The sequence below is a fragment of the Falco naumanni genome, chromosome 3, assembly GCF_017639655.2.
Source record: "Falco naumanni isolate bFalNau1 chromosome 3, bFalNau1.pat, whole genome shotgun sequence".
Classification (NCBI taxonomy): Eukaryota; Metazoa; Chordata; class Aves; order Falconiformes; family Falconidae; genus Falco; species Falco naumanni.
The window spans coordinates 89009202-89028656 of record NC_054056.1 but is presented as its reverse complement, the minus strand read 5'-3'; the positions used below and the strand labels follow the sequence as shown (position 1 = coordinate 89028656).

The 19455-nt window shown below is 40.8% G+C and overlaps 1 long non-coding RNA gene across 8 annotated transcripts in view; it reads left to right on the top strand.

The window, feature by feature from the left end:
- The first annotated feature begins 89 nt into the window (after nt 1-89).
- Nucleotides 90-19455, top strand: part of LOC121085639 — a 35907-nt gene continuing 16541 nt past the window's right edge. For 7 of the 8 annotated variants that reach the window (XR_005827138.1, XR_005827136.1, XR_005827140.1 and 4 more), the window contains exon 1: nt 90-360. This is a non-coding gene — a long non-coding RNA (uncharacterized LOC121085639). Of the gene's footprint in view, nt 361-16904; nt 17092-19455 lie in introns of those variants that run through there. The other variant, XR_005827139.1, reaches the window with a different exon arrangement.

Here is a 19455-nt window from a genome sequence, read left to right as displayed (position 1 = left end):
AGCCGGGGGGGGGCCGCAGGTCCCTCGGGAGCGCAGGGCCGGGGCAGCAGCCTGCTCCTTCGGGGGAGCGGGGGCGTCGTGCCGGCAGGTATCCCCCGGGCGAGAGGAGGGGGAGAGGGGGGAACCTCCCCCTCCGTCCGGGCGGCGGGCGGGGATGTGCCATTTCTCTTCCCGAAAAACGATGCGGGACGGCAGGGCCGGGCCCGGCAGGGAGCGCCGCCCTCCGGAGCTGTGGCTTGTGCCGCTCCGGGTGGGTGTTCATCGCTCAGGTGAAGGGAGAGGAGACTTCGCACTTGCACTCGCTTGTCTTCTCTGTGGCTGTCCTAGGAAGATTTCTCATTATAGCGGCATTTCAAAAAGGTAATTTCGAAATTTCCAGAAAGCGCAAGTTCACCCTTACCCCGGCTCAGAGCCAGCTGCCTGATCAGCTGATGAGTTTGCAATAGCTTTACGCGAGGGTTACGAAGGAAGGTTTTGCAAGGCCTGTTCACCAAGTCAAGTTCTCGTAGACTGAAAAAATGCCTTAATTTAATGTTAATAGCCTGTAGCTTTTGACAAGGAGTGACAGTTAAGCAGGATGAAATAGAGGTAAATGGAACAAATCCCTCACCTTCCCATGTCTATGGATCTTGGGCTAAAAGTCAGGGACTTCTCACCTCTCCTCTTTTCTCCCTGTAGTGGATATAGACCAGAGAATGAGGGAAAGGGCCTAAGTTCTCAGGCTAGGGTACCGTGCAGTATTTCGCAGCATGCACTTCAAGGCATGGCAATTATTTTTCAGTTCTGTCTAGGTCCTAGTATTTTAGACAGCTTTGCTATGTTTTTCCGATTTTTTACATCTTGAACAGTTTATATCTTCCAAATGATGCAGCACTACTAACATACTCTGCATGAAGCAAGTACTGACTTACTGTGTTTTCAGTTTTCATTTCGCCTGCGTCCTTTGGACACACTAGGTGGTTTCCCAGACGTGTAATTGTGATGCAGTGTTTGCAATACACAGGTTTTGGGTATCTGTTTATGCACATCCTTCTCTCTATTTACCATGTCAGTAGTACTATTTATCATACTATTTCAACTTTGATACATAAGAAAGATTTTGTTTCCTAAAGAAAATAATATGTAATGGACACACACTGTAGGCGTGTACTACAAAGCCACTGTGCAAATGCATACTTACGGTATTTCCCTCCCATGAGATTCTGAATGTCACTATACTAAAAAGTTCAAGATAAAAAAAAAAATAAATGCTCATCTTCTTGCCTTGTACTGGTTGATTTCACTTTTATTTGTAGTTCTAAGTGTATTCGCTTAGGAAAATATTGTGATTATAAAGGGTAACAGTGCCAAGAGTATTGCCACGTGTTGTTACAATGTATATATTCTAAAGTATACTGTTTTGTATTGGCTAAAGGGCCGGTCAGTTTCGGCTTATGTCAGTGGGTTTTGCACCATGCTAAGACAGCACGGGGTCAGTTTCTGTGAGTTGAGTGGAAGCGGTATTGACATTTTCACCACAGTAAAGGAATACAGGGTGAATAACAGGAATAAGTGGTTAGTTACTTCTTTCTGCAGATCTTTAGGAATTTTGTAAGGGCAGTAAGGGCAGAAGAATGCTCCATTTGAGATGAGTTCTGTGGCTGTAGTACTGTGGTGTTTTGACACACCAAACCAGAAGTTCCAAAAATACAAAGTTGTGACTTGGAGCTCCCAAGACAAAGAGGGGCTTCTGAGGGTAAAACTAGAGTAAATAATTACTGTTTCTGGAAACCCCTCTTTATTTTCATTAGTATATTAAAAGGCATTCTCTCAAATTCCATAAGTGACATCACAGCAGGCTTAAAGGTTTCATTGTTGAAGTTATGTGGCATAAACTGCAGCAGAAATACAAAGTAATTTCAGTGCAAATTAAAGCTTTAAAATATTGTTGAGATTGTGTTGACACTGTTAACTTGTAAAACTAAAATACGATGTGATGTCAATTGAAGTATTATATGTGGTGTTCTGATTTTTAGATTAACTATGTAATTGACTTTAAAACAATATTGTAATGGTGTTTGGGAAAGCGATGTAACAATACCTGTTGACTTTCTATTTCCAACTAGAAATTGGGTCGTAGCCTCATATCTGGGAGACCTGCATTACACTCACTACTCATTACATACAATTGATTTTAATCACTTTATATTTCTCAATCAGTGTAAGACTTGTTTCAGCAGATCATCACATATAAAAAGTTATACATCATAGGATAAACATTATTGTTTTCATTGTTACTGATTTTTATTTTAAATCCCTTTGGTATCTCTAACTGTAAGCAGGATCCATTCTTGTAATGTGTGCAAAGTGACCTGCAGGAAGAATCAATGGCAGATTTAAGGATAGTCAGTGGCTAAATGGTACACTCTGCTTAGTTTTTTATGCTTTCAGTATGCTGAAGATTGAGAAAATAAGCATTTTCTTGTAAAACTACATCTGTCTGCTTATGCAACCATAGTGGCAGCTCAAACTTCAGTCACAGAGGAAGTGCAGCTCCCTCGTCAGTGAAGAGTATGCGATGGACTCCTCAAAGGTGCAGTCATTACAAGAAGAGAAGGGTGATGGAGACAATGTGTAGTAAAGCTGCTTGTGCTAGTGCTAATTTGTGTGTTCCCGTCTGGTGGTGTTGGTGCGATCCAATGCTTAGAAGAAACATGAGCTTATCTGTATCTCAAAGCACTGGCATTTTCCACCCCAGTTTTCTGGAATTGCATTGCAGAGTTAAATCTGTGATAAATTCTAAAGCAGTGTGCAAGTAGATTTTCTGGATAAATTAACTTGATTATTTCTGTCTGAATAATCCTGGGATAAAGAAAGAATGCGGATCAGAAAGTCAGAGTCTAGGTCCCAGAGCCTGAGCATGGGACTGGGGAAGAAGTAGGTTTGTGTTTTTGTCCTGTTCCTGGGGCTGGCTTGTCAGACCACGTCAGAAAGCTTTGCTTGTTGTTGCAGAGGGCTTTAGCAAAGCACAGCTCCTAACGGACTGTAATTTGAAATGTGCAGTTGACAGTAGAGAAGATGCATAGTATACTAATAAAAGGAACTGGTAGATTATCTGATAATCACCTTTTAATATGTTATTTATGCAATAAACTGTATTTGGGCCTAATTAAGGCTACACTGTTTCTAGCAATGCTGCTGCTACATTTGAAGGAGCAGGTGATGTAATCTTTAATTCGTCCTCTGTCTCGTTATGTCAGGTGATAAATGACCTGGTACAGCAAGCTGTGACTTTCACATTACTTGTTATCTAATGGACATAAGAATAAAAAAGTACTTTTCATATTCAAAGTTCTTCCTTATGATTGTAGACAGCTGCCTCTTGGTTTCTTCTTTGAATTTTTGACTTGTGGAAGATTATCAAAACCAGTGGGCTGTATCAAACACTTAGGGTATGACTGTGTGTTGGGCTTAAGGATGGATCTCAGTCTGGATATGTCAGCTAGTTGTGACCTATCTGAAAAAGAGCTGGGAAGAGATCTAACTGTGCATCATATTCTTCCACCTCAGCTGTGCTGTGCTTCCCATATGAAGTGATGCACTATTCAGAGAGGACAGCTACTAATAGCTCCCACCAAACAGTGGTACCAGGACTGTGATGGTCACCATCTGTCCTGCCTCATAACTACAACTATACTTTGGCGTGTTTTGGCATGTCAGAGCCCTTCCTTGGTTTTTTTTAGATTTTTTTTTCTCCCCTTCTTTTGGGTGATATTTACAGGTATTCTGCAAGTAGGATTGTTTTTATGGCAGGTTTTTAAATGACAGGCTCAGCAAAATGGAATTATTACCTTGCCCACAAAATTTGGGGAGGGTTGTATAGCAAGCTGCTGTATTTTTAGCAAGGTAGTAAAAAAGTAAATGGTGAGTGATTAAAATCAAATATTGAAAGTGGTTATGTATTGTAAAGATAACTGAACATTTGTCCAGGTCACGAATATAATTTCTTGTGAACATGTAACATTTAATACCCATCATCAAGATTTACTGGATATGACCCACCTGAGGACAGGAAAATGCTAATCTTAAATACACTAATCTGTATCACTTAGATAAAATTATTTACATGATCATATGAAGTAATATAAAAACATTGCAATAGTCAGAACATGGACTCACACATTTAGCCGTTATATCTCTCACACAACTTTAGTATATTTTTACTCTTGGACTTAAACACGACACACCCTGTTACCTACTAAATATTCTGAAACATTTGGGGAAAAGACATTATTTTTCTTTTAACTCTTGATAGTCCCTGAATTTTATTTGTATATTTAGGATTGTATAAAGGACCTTGGTTTGGAAAATAAGTGATCAGATTCAGTAATCACAGTGCCTTTGTCCTTGTTTTTTTGGTGGATTTTCCAAGCTTTATATGAAAAGAGAATGGGTATTTGGTTTGCAATAGCTTTTTTAAACAGAACATTTTGTCTGAATTTTTTGTACTACCTACATTACAGGACTGAAGGAGTGTGGTAGTAACTTCTTCAATTGTTCTTACCAGTGAGAAATCATTTCTGGTCCTGATATTTTCTGAAACAAAATATTAGGTGTTTAGATTCTGGCTGAGATCCTGTTTTGCCTGCTGCCACCCTGGTAATACAATGGTACACTTGCTCAGATCTATTAATAATGAGGGCTACAACAGTTGAGCACTGTGGGAACCAACACCCTTTGCAATCATCTGTGTAGTCTCCTACCAGCCTTGGCCAACCCCTCCTTGTTAACATGTGCCACACACTAGCTGGGCTGTTCCTGGACATCTGAATTCTTTTGAAAATTATTACCTCTTGTTTTAGATGACTGCTGACACAATTTTGCATTAAGAGATCTGCATGAGGGTACTTGTATCCAGCTATTGCAATATGGGGTCACTACCCAGCTTGACTGAATCAAGGGGCAGAAAATGCTAGGAGCTTTTCTAGACATTTGGAGGGAGGGAGGGAGTGCTTGGGAGTACGATACTTGTGAGTCACCAGGGATTTTAGTTCCGTGTTGTGCTACTGCTGGTGATGGCATGTCATAAGTATAATGTCAGGATAAACTGGTGCTTTTGTGAAGATAAATGATACTTCATTTCAGCACTAGCAGTTTAACAAAGCCACCTCATGCAAGAGTCATTTTGTCGTTTATTGGCTGTTTTCACTGAGCTTCGTCTTTTCTCCTCTTGCTTGTGGGACATAGGCAATTTTATGATGCCAGTCCTCTTCCTAGCGACTTGCTTTGCATGAAGCCAGTGAAGCTATCTGTGTGGAAGTAATGCAGAGACAAATGCTCAATAAAGAAGGAGGAAGGGAAAGAGTGGGAGATTTTGATGGATTCTGCTTGCACACAGTAACATTGTGGTGCTTTTCTGTACCTTTCTCAACACATGCTGTCTTGGATTTTCTGGGGCCACATGCAGCCCGGGTGCATCCTAGGTGCTGAATCCGTGCTAATTAATTAAACATGTACTGGACCATTTCTTAGCAATGAGGCCAGTTAGCAGGGGATGACTGTTAATCATCCAAAACAGAGAATCTGCATCAGAAATGCCTGTTCAGAATAGTTACTGGGTCCAATTCCTGAAGTTTACGGATTGTTTAGAAAAGTGGTATTTCTCATAAACCAAAAGGGATTATTCTCCCAAGGGACTAGACTTCTAACAGAACTATCTTCTGGCAGCAGATTTGAGTGCCAGGGCCTGGGAGGATTCCCTGACACCTCTTAATTTATTAACACAGGTAGTATAAGGTATTCAGTTGTCTGCTATGTTCAGGATCAGGCTATGTTAAGTTTTTTAGGCTGGGGTATTTCCTCAAATGCTTCAGCTTCTCCCTTCCCCCTACTTCTAAGTTTTAACTTTTATTTTGATTTTCAGTCTAAAATGCTGATGTTCTTGGTGTTTCCTCCAGAATTATTTCAGCTGAGAGCAAGCTGAAAAATTTACTTTCAGCAGTGCATTTGAGCAAAATTTATTTTTCTCCCTTTATCTTTTTAAATTTAAACTGTTATACAACTGTGGCAGATTTGATGCAAAGCACCACCTAGAGTGTCAAAAATCTCTCAGGTCTGTAATCACAGTTCCCAGAAGTACATAATCTGCTGGAAATCTGCCCTGTTGCTTGAATCACTACAATTCTCTCCAAATAGCTGTCAAGCTTTCAGTCATGACAGTCATGCAAGATAATGTTCATTGCTTTACTACAAGACTACAAGGAGAGGTCTAGGTAATCAAATGGATGCATAGAACCAGGTAGTCAGGTGGGGGCTGAAGATGTCAAACATTTGTGTTTTGTTTTGGTTTGGTTTTTTTTGCTGGCACTTCAATAAGGGTAAAAAGTTGGCGTGTTTATTTGATAACACCTAAGTGTCTTGGAATCAAATTAAGATGCAGCCTAAATGAGAAGCTACAACTTGTAGGAACTGAGCATACTTAGTACGCTACAAGACTGAATTCTCCATAGAAGCAATAGCCCTAGTTTCCAGCTCTGGGTTTGAAATCCTTCAGGCTTGAACAAAGTCAAGTCTTGCCCAAATTCTGTGACTCTGAACCATCTCCAACAGATACACTTTCATTTAATGAAAGGTAATTTTTCTTGTATAAAACTAATGGTTATGGTAATACTTTTTTTTTATTCCAAAGAGAGAAATAAATCCTCCCTAGTGCTTGTGGACTACAACATTCAACCCCATTCACTGATGTTCCGAACCTTAGTCATTTTGTTAGTAAGTGCAACTCATTTGGGAGCAGGTAATTCCTGATGAGTGTTCTGTTGAAGGTCTATGGCTTTTAGCAACAGTACTTATGTCTTGAGGAATTTATAGTAAGCCAAAATCAAACAACCCTCTTAACCATTTCCTCAGTTTTAGAGCATAAACACATTGCCTTCTCTTCCTGTTTATATACGTAGTTAGCATGTGTCATCTGGGAATAACGTAAGGCATATTTTTAGCACAAATGTAACAGTTTAGGAGAGGGTAAATTCTGGAAAAAATCTTTAAAAAATAACCCAACAATGAAGGTGGAATATTTTAATGAAAAATATATATATAAAGCAGGTATTAAATGAGGACCCTGTATACCAGCCTGCATGCACAAGGTACCAAACACCAGTCGTACAGGTTCAGATTGTCTGAATGCCTATAGGACCATTTCCCAAGTCTCCAGGCAGGAACACATGGGCCTCTTCTGTGGGGTCTTCCATCATTGACACTTGGTCAATATATGAAATGCCTCTCAAGATTTACAGGCCTGGAGTTACCACGGCTAACCAATAAACAGGGGAAAATAGCACAGACAGGCTGAGATGGTAGTTGGGATGGGGCAGAAAGACATTTTTTGGGTTTGGGAATGCATTTGAAGTGACCTGCAGAATGAAGTGTCTGTATTGGAATGCCCTAATGTACTTTTAAACTAGAAAGAAGAGTCCCTCCTTGTTAATAAAAGGCTTGTGCACCTTATTCCTTTTCCAATGCAAAGAGCTTGGACTGAAAAAGACAAAATCCCACAAAAAATTTAGATTGCTTCTTAAAACTGTTTGACTTTTCAGGTAATAGTCATCCAGTAGAACTGCATACTAGTTTTCTACTGTATTCTTTAAATAATGTTTACTGTATGTTTCACATGCCACCTTGTGGTCTTCAATTAAAAAGAGAAATTTTGTTTGATTTGGTAAACAGCAAATATGTTTCTGTGTAAATATTTCCAATAAGTAAATCTCTAGTATAGATTCATATCTCAGAAGATTTATCAAAACCAAATTTTCAAAACTTTTGTAAAGAATAGGTTTAAAGAGCATCAAATACAAATTAGTTTAGAACATGACCTTCAAACTGAGAGTATTTATATTGTAGTAATTGTGCTGTATATATTCAAAATAAAGATAAAATATCGGAAGAAATATGCAGGATGTGAATCCTTTTTGTTCCCAGAACCTGCAGGATGATGGACTGTTTGCCTGTTACTGTTTCTTCCATCTCACTTGTGGGGTCCTCTGCAAAAAGGCAGGACCCAGGACTGTCCTCTGCCCAAGCTGGCTCCGAAGGGCTCTGAAACTGATTCTGCAGTTTTCTGTCACCTGGGCTCGAAACAGTGGCATGGTATCCTTGTGCTCCCTTTTTACTTCTGCTTGAGTACTTTCTGCCGTTTCACTCGTGGCTTTCAGTTTGTGCTGTGCATCTTCTCATTGGGTTTGAAGAGAGCTGAAGGATTGGATGACAGAATTTCTCTTCTCTGCCACTTGCAGTAGTTGCCCCTTCAGGTCAGCATTTTCATCTTGCAACCTTTCTGCCCTGCACATCTGCTTGTGGAGGGGAGAATTTTCTTCAGCCAGCCTGGTGTTTTCATCTGTTATCTCTGTGAGCTGCTTGGTAAGTCCTCACACCTTTGGCTGAGGGTGCTCACAGAACAGAGTCCTCTGTCTGCTGCCAGTTGGGTGTGAAGGTCCTCAGCTGCCTTCTGTGAGGAGACCTCACTGCGCTAGTTCTGTGCCAGCAAAGCTCCAGCAGGCTCTCTCCTCTCCTCAGTCCTCTGTTGAGGAAACTATTTCATGCCTAGTTCCTCAGCAGAGCTTTGGATAGGCAGTAGCACTGGAGTATTCATCAGGTGCTTGATGGTGTCCTGCAAACCTGCGTCTTTCTCTCAGCTGCTCAGTGAGGGCAGCTAGCTTGGCATTTTTCTGCTGGAGCCTCTCTGCCTCCTTGCACACTTCTGGAGACCTTGTCTTTCTCAGGAGGCAGCTCTCCGTCTCAAGGGTACTGAGCTGGTTCTCCGGGTCTTCCGGGGCATGCTGCAGGTGGCCACTCTGCTCCAGCAGCCAGCTGCAGGCGCTACCAGGAAGCACCAAGTCTTCCCCCGCAGGCTCTGGCACCTGGAGCAGAGCACCCACCACAGTGTGGCATGTCATCTTGCTGCCCAGCGCTGTGGCTTTTGGTGGGGGGGTCTCTCTTGTAGTGCCAACCAGGAAGACTGAGCCTTGACCTGGTGGCTGGCTGCTGCCAGGGCCTGGGGCACATTTCTCTGAGGGGAGCTCCTGCTTTCGCTTAGCTTTTATTGCTGAGCACAACACCATTTGGTATGACATATCTTTTTGGTCAGCTTGGGTCAGCTGTTCTGGCTATGTCCCCTCCCAACATCTTGCCCAGCCCCAGCCTACTGGCCTTTGGGTGTGGTGGGTTTGGAGAGGTGGCCTTGATGCTCAGCAGTAGCTAAAATGGTGATTTGTTATCAATATCTTTCTAGCTAAAAAATACAAAGCAAGTACTATGAGGACTTCTATGAGAAAGTTGACTGCATTCCAGCCATACTTACTACAATCTCCATTTTTATTCCATACCATTGGTGTCATCCTCAGGTCCACATAATTAAATACATTTTTATATCTTCTAACCATTGTTTTGTATCTAATTCTCATTACTGAAATCCCTTCTTAGCAATACAGCTTATACTAGTGATACTGAAAAACCAGCACAAAGGAAACCCTCTAGACTTTTCCAAGTTTAGAAGGCAGGCATTCTTTATTGCAGTGCTGGGTGCATGGAGATTAGTATCTCAGATCATACACACCTATCTGACCAGCGTCCTCACTTTACAACAAAACACACATTCATCATATTTCACCAAAATCTAATACATATTATAGCTACTTCCCAAAAATGATTTACATATGCATAAGACACTTGCACATGCACACTTAGCTCCTGGGGTTTTATCCTGGAGTCTGTTGAGACTCCTGGTGGCTGACAAGTTGGTGAACTTCAACTGAACTTTCTTGGGGAACATGTGCACTACTTGTTCTTATATAGCTTCATTTGTTCCCTGTGCTATATGGTTTGACCATAATGCTCTGTTATCCCACTTCTCTTGCCTATTATTATATCCCAGGTGTCTCAGAAAGCTTGCTACATCTCAGTGAACTTATTTAATAGGTTGAGTTAATCATTGCTTTAGTTGCAGCCTCTGTTATTGATTCTTTATATCTTAATTATATCACTATGTACCGAAGATACAGATTTATACATTCTCATTAACTGTCCCGTAACATATAGATATTATTCTCCTATTCCATGGGCTTCCTCCACTCCTTCAAATGTTTGTAAGAACAGGCTATGATTTGGCCCTCATCTGTCAAGGTGAATTCTCAGGACAGTAGCAGCAGCATGTTCAATTGTTGGACCCCAACAGTGGCTTGGTTTGGGTCATTGTTGCACTCACCCAGGTCCTTTTGAATCTCACCCTTTGTTGGTTGAGATCGTTCCTGCTACATGACTCCCTACAACATACAATTCGCACCATGGATTATTTTTTCTCCAAGGAAGCACAAAGATGATGGTGTCCCCATCGTTCTGCATTACCAACTAAGCACATCCAGGTCCTTGAGCAAAGATAATCCCACAAATGGGTTTGCCTTTCCCAGGGGAGGAGTAAACCACACTGCCTTCCTCAGCCACTTCTCTGTGTGCACTATGGGGACCTTATCTCCTCCCCCAGCCTGTTGGGAGTTTGTTTGCAGGATCAGGATGGTTAGCAGATCCTCTGGTGTTAACCAGCCATGTCACTTTTGCTAAATCTATATCCCGGTGTTTCCATGACCCAATGTCCAACTTTCTCAACATAGTTTTAGCAGTCCATTGTATCTCTCATTGTTTCCAGATGCTTGTGGGTGATAGAGGATGTGATACACCCACTCAATGCTGTGTTTCTTGGCCCAGAAGTTTACAAGGTTATTTTGGAAATTTCTCCCATTTGTCCATTTCTCCATGGTGGAGCACATACCCAGTCTGCAGCCCATGGAGGGCCGCACACTGCAGCATGTAGATGCATCCAAGGGAGGCTGTGGCTCCATGGGAGCCTATGCTAGAGGAGACTCCTGACAGGACCTGTGGGCCCTGTGGAGAGGGACCCAGGCTGGAGCAGCTTTTTCTGGCAGGACTTATGGCCCTGTGCGGAGCCACACTGGAGCAGTCTGTTCCTGAAAGACTGCACTCTATGGAAGGGACCCACACTGGAGCAGTTTATGAAGAACTGCAGCCTGTGGGAAGGACTCACGTTGGAGAAGTTGTGGAGGACTGTCTCCTGTGGAGGGGACAATATGAGGTGGAAGGAGTGGCACAAAGAATATGTAATGAACTGCAACCCCCCTTCCCCATCCACCTGCGTAGGTCGGGGGGAGGAGATAAAGAAGCCAGGGGTGAAGTTAAGCCTGGGAAGAAGGAAGTGGCACAGAAAAGGTGGTTTAAGATTTCCTTTTATTTCTCATTATCGTAGTCTTATTTGATTGGTAATAAATGAAATTAATTTTCCCCAAGTAGAGTCTGTTTCGCTCCTGACAGTATGTGCTAAGTTATCTCCCTTTTCTTTATCTTGACCCAAGGTCAAGAAAAACATCTTTCATCATGTTTTTTCTCACCTTTCCAGTTGAGGAGAGGGAGTCACAGATTGGCATTTGGCATTCGGCCAAGGTCAATCCACCACAAAAGGCAAGCTTGTACATCCTTTGGGAGCTTCAGAGCCATCTTCCCTCTTTCCTGTGCTATTTACTTCTGTCAGTCCCCTGGGATGCTCCAGGACACTGTTGCAGGTCCATGCAAGAATCATCCCAGTTGCAGGACATCTGATAGCTTGGCTTGTTGTGTACGTACCAAAGCCCACCAGTGTTTTTTACCTGCTTAAGCTCCCTTGCAAATATCCATTAGTGTAGTGGTCTTAATTAGTATTCTCGCAGGAATGCTACGGAAATTGTTTCTTTCCAATATAGCACATCCGTGAATAATGACTTGGGGACATCATAATAAGAAAACAACAAATGAACCAGGACATTTTGTGCACACCGTGTGCCTTTGAGAAAGGAATTGCTTTATCCACATGGGCTGTTATTACAACTATATAAAAAGAAATTCCTTTCCTGCATTGTTCTTCAAATTCCTCTAAAGTCTCACACCACATGCAGAAGTTGCTGCACATTTTACAGACAAAATACCACTCCTTCCTTGAAATCTGAAGATCAAAGTCTTTGCATTGGACTCAGCATGTTCATTCAACATAGCTCTAGATACTGAGGAGAGCCTTCTGTTAAAGTCATGGCCTGCAGATGCAGGGCATGATATGGTTGTATGTTTGAACAGAGAGTATATAATTACCTGAGATGTGCTCTGGATGAAAGCTACACATGTGCACCCAAACCTGTGAAAAGCTCCAGTGGTTTCTGCCAGGTTGTCACTGCCAGGAGATGTCTGCCTTCACAGATAAGGCTACACCCTTAACATGTAAGCAGCAAAGGCAGTAAGGAGGAGTGCTTTTAAATGTAGAAATAAAACAAACTATTAAAAAGAAGTAACAGAGAATTGAAAAATATGAAGAACTTTAGTAGAATTTCTGTCATACTGTGGCCATGGGCATTGGAAAGGGGTTGAAGAAAGAAGCAACAGATCAGGAACATAATGTGGATTCAATAAGCACCAAAAAAGACAACATGAGCATTCATTTTATCCCTGATCTTTGTCCTGCTGATGTCTGGTGAAGCCCTCTTAGCCACGCAAAATGCCAAGCATATGGCTCCAGCCAGTTGAATGCTTATGTGCATGATTAATTATGCAGCTAGTCTCAGTGACTTCATCAGCTGCACCAAGGTTGGCTTCTGAGGCATGGGAGCACTCACCACTATGCTGGTTCTCAGATTACCCGAGCAAGGGGACTGGTCGGGGGGTGTGCTCTGGCACCCATCTAGCCTCCAGACACAAATGGTTTTGCACAGGTATAAAGTATTCGAAGAGCAAGGGCATGTGGGCGTGAGTGGGTCTCCCGTCAGCTCAGGGGCTGAACAGGGCCAAAGCAAGCACCAGGACCAAGTGGTGAGGGAGCACTTCTGGAGACAGAAATTAGCCACAGAATTTGGTGCTGGTCACACGCCTGACGTTATGCACGTGTGTGAGTGCTTGTATGGTTTGGGCCATATTCTTCAGGCTTTTGATGCCAACCTTTTAAGGGTGCAGCCCATCCTGTGGCAGATGCTCTGCCTTCGTATTCTGCTTGCGCTTTTGTCAGTATATTATGGGCTCTGCTACATTGTACACAGGATTATGTTTAGAACGCTTGACTATGAATTTAAACTGCACATCGACAATGTATAACGAATTCACCTTTGTAGTTGCTGTACGAACAGTACTAGTTGATTTAGCACTGCACACTATTTGAAGTCAACACATTGGCATTACCATTATAACAGGGGTTTCACGGCAGAACACAGCAGCAGTTAGTGGTGATGGCCGCTCGATGTCACTATAGTCATTCAAATTCATGCTTGAAAAATCCTTGTTAGCTGTGTTTTGATACTGGTGAGAACGTGAATGTGACATTTCAGATAAGCAGTATGACACATCTTTTCAAACAACTGTATAAATAATCGGCTTTATTAAAACACTCTCGGGGATAGATTTTTCTTCTGCATGTTCTCCAAGTACTCACAGAATATAAAGATAATAAAATGTTGTGATCTGCATTTCTTATTTTTCATAGAATCCCTTTAAAATATGAGCTAGCTAATTTAAGGTGCCATCTGCATTACAGATATATGGGCAGAAGTTTTTATATATCAGTATATTTTTAGGGATTATCTCTCATACACAAGCACATTTCAAGGCATCTTTCAGTATTTTACTTTTCACAGAGCTGTTTATTTGATGCAGTTTGAGGTTTTCATGTACGTCTTACAGTGACAGAGGAGAGCACCTATCAGTTTGGTAGAGCAGCTGGACAAAGTTACTGTTAGCTTAGGTAATTTAGCCAAAAATTGTTATTAAAAATTGTACTTGTGCTTAGAAGATGTGGAAAGTATTTAAAATAATTGCTCAGATATTATTTCTTTTGTGGTGTATTATCCGATTTGCATTTGTTTATGAAAGGAAAATCAAAGTAAATGCTGATGGATGCAGCTTTTGCATTACTTGGGTCATATGCCATATTTCTTAATGTCAGGCCAACAGAGACAGCTTAAGGGGGCCAGAAAGAGATTAAAGAGAAGTCTTCTTCAATGTACTTATGTAGGTGAAACCCTGCAAACCTGGGGAGCAAGTGTCTGAAAGGCAGGGTCATTTAGGTATGATTGCCTAAACCCCTGAAAATGCATGGGTTACGAAGGGTGAAGAGATTTCAGACATATATACATTTTTCTGAGTCAGGTATTTATTTTATGGCCTCTTCAGAAAATGCATGAAATCTTGAGGACTAGTTGCTTGTCAGCACAGTTTGTTCGCTGCCAGCATAACTTGAGCTCCTAGGAACCTTGTTTAGCTTTGGAAAAAATGGGTCTGTATTTCTCTTCCCCTTAGTGCCAAGGCTTATATGAGAAAGTTTGTGCTGCCTTTGCCAAAGAAGACATATCCTGAAGAGTGGGATTTTTTTTCTGGATTTTCCATTTCACTTGATCACTGGCAGAACAGCTTGGAAGCCACAGAGGCTTGCAAAACAGGAACAGTGATCGAGGGAAAGGTGTTAAGTACTGTGGTGGTTTGATGAAACACATCTCTTCAAGGACAAGACTTCCTGAAGAGCTACATGGTAAAAATCTGTTCTCTGGCTCTCCAGGTGCCTGGAAAAGATGAATGCTTTAAGTTCAGAAGTCAAATGAGGACCCTTTGAAATTCAGGCAGAGCTGAGTCTTACGGCAAAGTACGAATGTTAGTGGCTGTATTCTGTAGCTCTGCTGTCGCAGCACAATCCAAACTAGCCAGCTGCAACAGGGCTTCTGGTATGTGCTGGTAAAAGCCTTGTTGCAGCCAGCTAGTTTGGATAGTGCTGCAACACTGCCTCCATTATTCTTGTACTACCTTCTCCTGTACACCTTGCATAGCCACCATACTTGTCTTGCAGCAATCTTCACATAAGCAAGCATGCAGCTGGTAGTCCCCTTTCTGCTCCAACCCATTTACTCAGAATGAACAAAGCAGGCTGAGGATCTTGTCCAAGGGCTGTCACATGGGTGGACTGTGATAAGGCAGTCCTGAAAAGCTGAATTATTGTGGCTTTTCTGGTATAAAACTAATTTAGAGTACGGTTTGTAGATATCTTCAGGAGACATCTGCGTCTGAAGGCTCATACATCATGTAGGTGGCAGATCCAGTTCTGGAGCAGTGATTTCTTGCAATTTGTTTCCAACAAATGAGCCACTTCTTTTTCATCGCTCACTCCTCGCTCTCTGGCTGGTGAGTCACAGCTCATCCCTGATGTCTCGTATGGGGAGATCTTGCTTGTATTTGGAAAGCTGGGCTTCTCTTCCCTAGTCATATACCACATACAGAGGTTTCATTAATCACTGCCCTTCTACGAAATGAAAAAGAAAGTCACCATGAACCAGCAAGACCTGACAATTCTTATTAATATACATTTGTCTCAGGATACTTTGCGACAGCTCTACCATTAATGCACTTTGCCAACAGAAAAGTGCTGGGCAAGCTTATACTGCAACAGTGTCTTAGTGTTACACACTATTCCACATCTGTCAGGCAGAAGAACATAACTAAGCTACTGACACAATGCTCAGGCAAGCAACTTTTTACAAGTGAAGCACTGATGATGATTTAGTATGGAGTTATATTCCTTGCTTTGAAACTCTGTCTTTGTGTATAAAAATCACATTTAAATTATGTCATGCTGTTCCAGGTGAACATCAGAATATACTTGTGGAAGCCAATTTTTAAATGAGATCTCAATTTTTTTATTTATCCTGCATGCCAATAAAGCAGCAGAATTCCCTGAATATTTTGAGTAAGTGCTACTGTGAGTTAAATGCTGAATCTACCATTTTGGAAACCATGACTCTGGCCTGATTTTAAAGACATTTTTAATAGAAATAGATGAAAGTTTGCTTTTGTTGATAAAAAACAACAAATTTGTTGATAGTTTTATGAGGTACCAGATTTTCCAAGGGACTAAAAAGGGTTTGATCATGTAAATCAGTTAGATTCCCCTTCTCTGCAAAGGAAATGTCTCTGTTCATAGCAGACTTTCTTCCAGTGATGTTATAGCATCAAAAACGTTAATGCACTGGAAGTAGGCCCTCAAAAGTAATACTCTAAGAAATAGTTCTTTTGGGAATCACATATATGCTAATCATATAATGAATTCAGGAGTATTTTTAGGAGTTGCTATCACATGAGCAGTTATTGCCATGACAGCATGTTCTTAAATATTTTAAAATTGTGTAGATTATAAAAATATTAATGATTTCTTATTATCTCTTCAGCAGCCAAACTGTCTCAGGAGGGTCAATCGAATTTGTACAGAGGCTAAGCTGGTAAATAACTTATACCTAGAATCCGGACACATAAATTCTTCAGTTCAGACTGGGGCCTGCAAGCAATCAGCTTAATTTTTCTGTTTACATGCAAAAAGGATTTTAAAATGAAATGGATATACATATATAAAATAATATTTTGGCAAACCATATAATGCAATACAAAATACCTGTAGGCAGAAAGTGTTCATGTCATAAAATTAAAGAACTTGAAGACTGGGAAAGACTTTTTCTTTTTTTTTCTTCAGTAATATGAAGGAAGGTGTTACTGAAAGGGACATAATGGCACTTCTGTATTTCCAGTTTCAGTCTCACTGCTACCTGCAGCAGTGGAGGAAAAGGCTGATGTGTTGGGGCACAGCTCTGTGCTGATGCAGTTACAGAGCTGAGCAAATATAAATGCATCCACGAGTCCACTGCAGCATGGTCCCCTTTCTGGCACAGCCACACTGCAAGCCTGCGAGCTCATGCGTATGCATTAGCAAAGCAGCTGAGCAAGCAGTCAGTAACCCTGTGACGAACATGTCAGAAGAAGAAGAACAGGACATGTTTCTAGCTTGGCAGGATTTGGCTGCTGCGGCAAGTGGCAGGGCTGGGAGCTGCTTACCTTGCACTGGACAAGACTCAGCCTGTCAGCTGTCCCCACTGCAGTGACGCTCCCAATTAGGTGGTATTTCACTGCGGCTATCTCACGCTGGAGTGAGTTCCTGCCAGTCAGCAAAGCTGCATAACCCAAAGTGACACTTTTGATGGAACACCACACAGACTCGGAGTGCAGGTACACCCGAAAGGGAGAAGGGCGGTAAGGGATGTTTTGTGACAGCCATAAACTCCATTATAAAGTAAACTTCATAGGTAACAGGATTTATAAATACAGATTCACAGATAGATTAATTCCTTTGCTAACAATTTATACTTCACAGTTATTGCTATTTAATGACATTGAAGTTAAATATATCCTGCTAGAAAAATTACGCGTGATTGATAGGTATATCTAGCTTTACAGGTAATCTCTTTTATTAAAATAAAACTTAGTAATTATACCTTGAAATTGTTAGTCATAAAGTTTATTTATAAAGGAAAAAAATAATGCAAACAAGCAAACATACAGACACAAACCTGCATGCTGCTTTCTCAGAAAATGCTGCAATAACTAGATGTAAACTAAAAATTCTTATAGATAACTTTTTAATCAACATTGAAATATATAGACTTCCATAAAAAGACTAGAAAGAGAGCTTTTTCTGGGTTCCCTTGATCACTGAATAACACCAAGGAGAGCCTCAGACAGAGGCATCTCCTGGTCTGCAAGTGAACCTGACAGTACTGACCATGCCCCACCAGGAGGGTCCGTGGCAGGATCCCATGCTAACAGGGATTATAAAACTAATTATATCATCCTTTTGAGAAAACCTGGTCTATTAAAACAGAAACTACTTCCTGCTACCATTTCAGATTTTGTTTTATTTTTGTTGCATCTCAGAAAACATTGCCTTCCACATTGATTTCAAATACTAACATCTTCTGTACTTTAAATGTTGGGACAATACATAGTCTCTCAATCTTTTTTATTTATCACAAATGCCTTCTTCTTGGGCTTTATAGTTTTTTTGCACAATAACTCCCATCTCCATGTTTTAATAACAGTCCTGTGGATCTTCTTCTTACCTCTTCAAGTATTAGAATTTATTATAAAGTTTTAGTACTGCACAGTAAATTCTTCTGATTTATATTTGTATCACATTTCAGCCACAGTTTTTAGTTGTCTCTCTGAACCATACACACCTAGGAGAGTTGATCACATATGCTTTCATCATTTAGTGTTCCTTTTAAAATGTTTGTTCTTTTGTTTAAATCCAGCAGTTTGTTCTTATTTTGTAAAAGTGGTTTTCTTATTTATAGATACAATATCAAACTTCAGTTCAAATGGCTTGTATCCAAAGCCCTTTTTCCAGATGGAGTTTTTTTGTCAGATGTATCATGGGATCACTAAAATTGCAACTGCAATTAGCAAAAAGCTAATGTTTATACCCCCCTCACTTCCTCTGTCTGTCCTGGAGAAGCAGTGGCTTGCTTTATAGCACTGTATTTAAATGAAGCATAAACCCTAAGGCACACTCTGAAGGAGGGAGAGGATCACTTATTAATGTGGTATCATATTTTTATCAAGGTGTTCAGTTGTTCCGAAAGAAAATGTGGTCATATTGTCCTATGTGCATGCAAATGTAGGAAAAGAGGATTTGTGCTCTGAAAAGTACAGTTCCTGTAGCAATTCGTTTACAAATCTATATGGCCTCTGTGCACTTTTCTCATGTGTATTTTCCATAGTTGATTCTAGGGGAAAATGCAATCTAAACTATCACTTTTTCCAATAAACCTCCCCCCCACCCCCCCCACCCCCGCCGCCAAACAACAAGAAAAAAAGAAACATGTCTTACCATAACCTCAGTTTAGGCACACATATATGAATTCAGTAATAAAGTTAAAAAAGGGAACAGTTAATGTAAGCTATTATCAAAAAAAGTAAGAAATACAAGCAGAGAAAGTTAAACTAACAAAAGTTGGGTCCACTGGGGCCTTTTGCTTTGCTATTATGTATTTTTCCACAATATATCACAGTGGAAAAAATGCAGTATGTATTCAGAGCAGAGGCATAAGGAATAAAGGCTATGCCATGCTTTTTCTGAAAATTATACAATTTCTGCCTGACTGGTAGTCGTGCTGTGAAGATTAATTAAAGTTTATGAAGCACATCAAGATCTTTGGAGAAAAGGCATAGTGCTATGACTAAAATACAAATGCTTTTGTCTTGACATGCCATCTTTGGTTTGGCTTGCATTAATTCTGTATGTGAATTTATCCACAAGGAAATACAAAGGGGCTTGTGATTTTTTTGTTTTATTACCATTCATGTGAGAGAATATTTGTAGTGATATGGAAGGTATTGGTCATCTGATATGCCACAGTAAACTTTTCTTTGAGTTTAAGATAAGAATATACTCCATAATTTATTTCATTCTGTTTTCTTATCCCCTTCAAAGTGTGTGATTGAAGTAGTCACTATCATTATTCAGCAAAAGTTCATATTAGGCTGCAGCAAGTTCTCAGATGTAATTTTTCAGCTCATTTTAAATATTCTCAT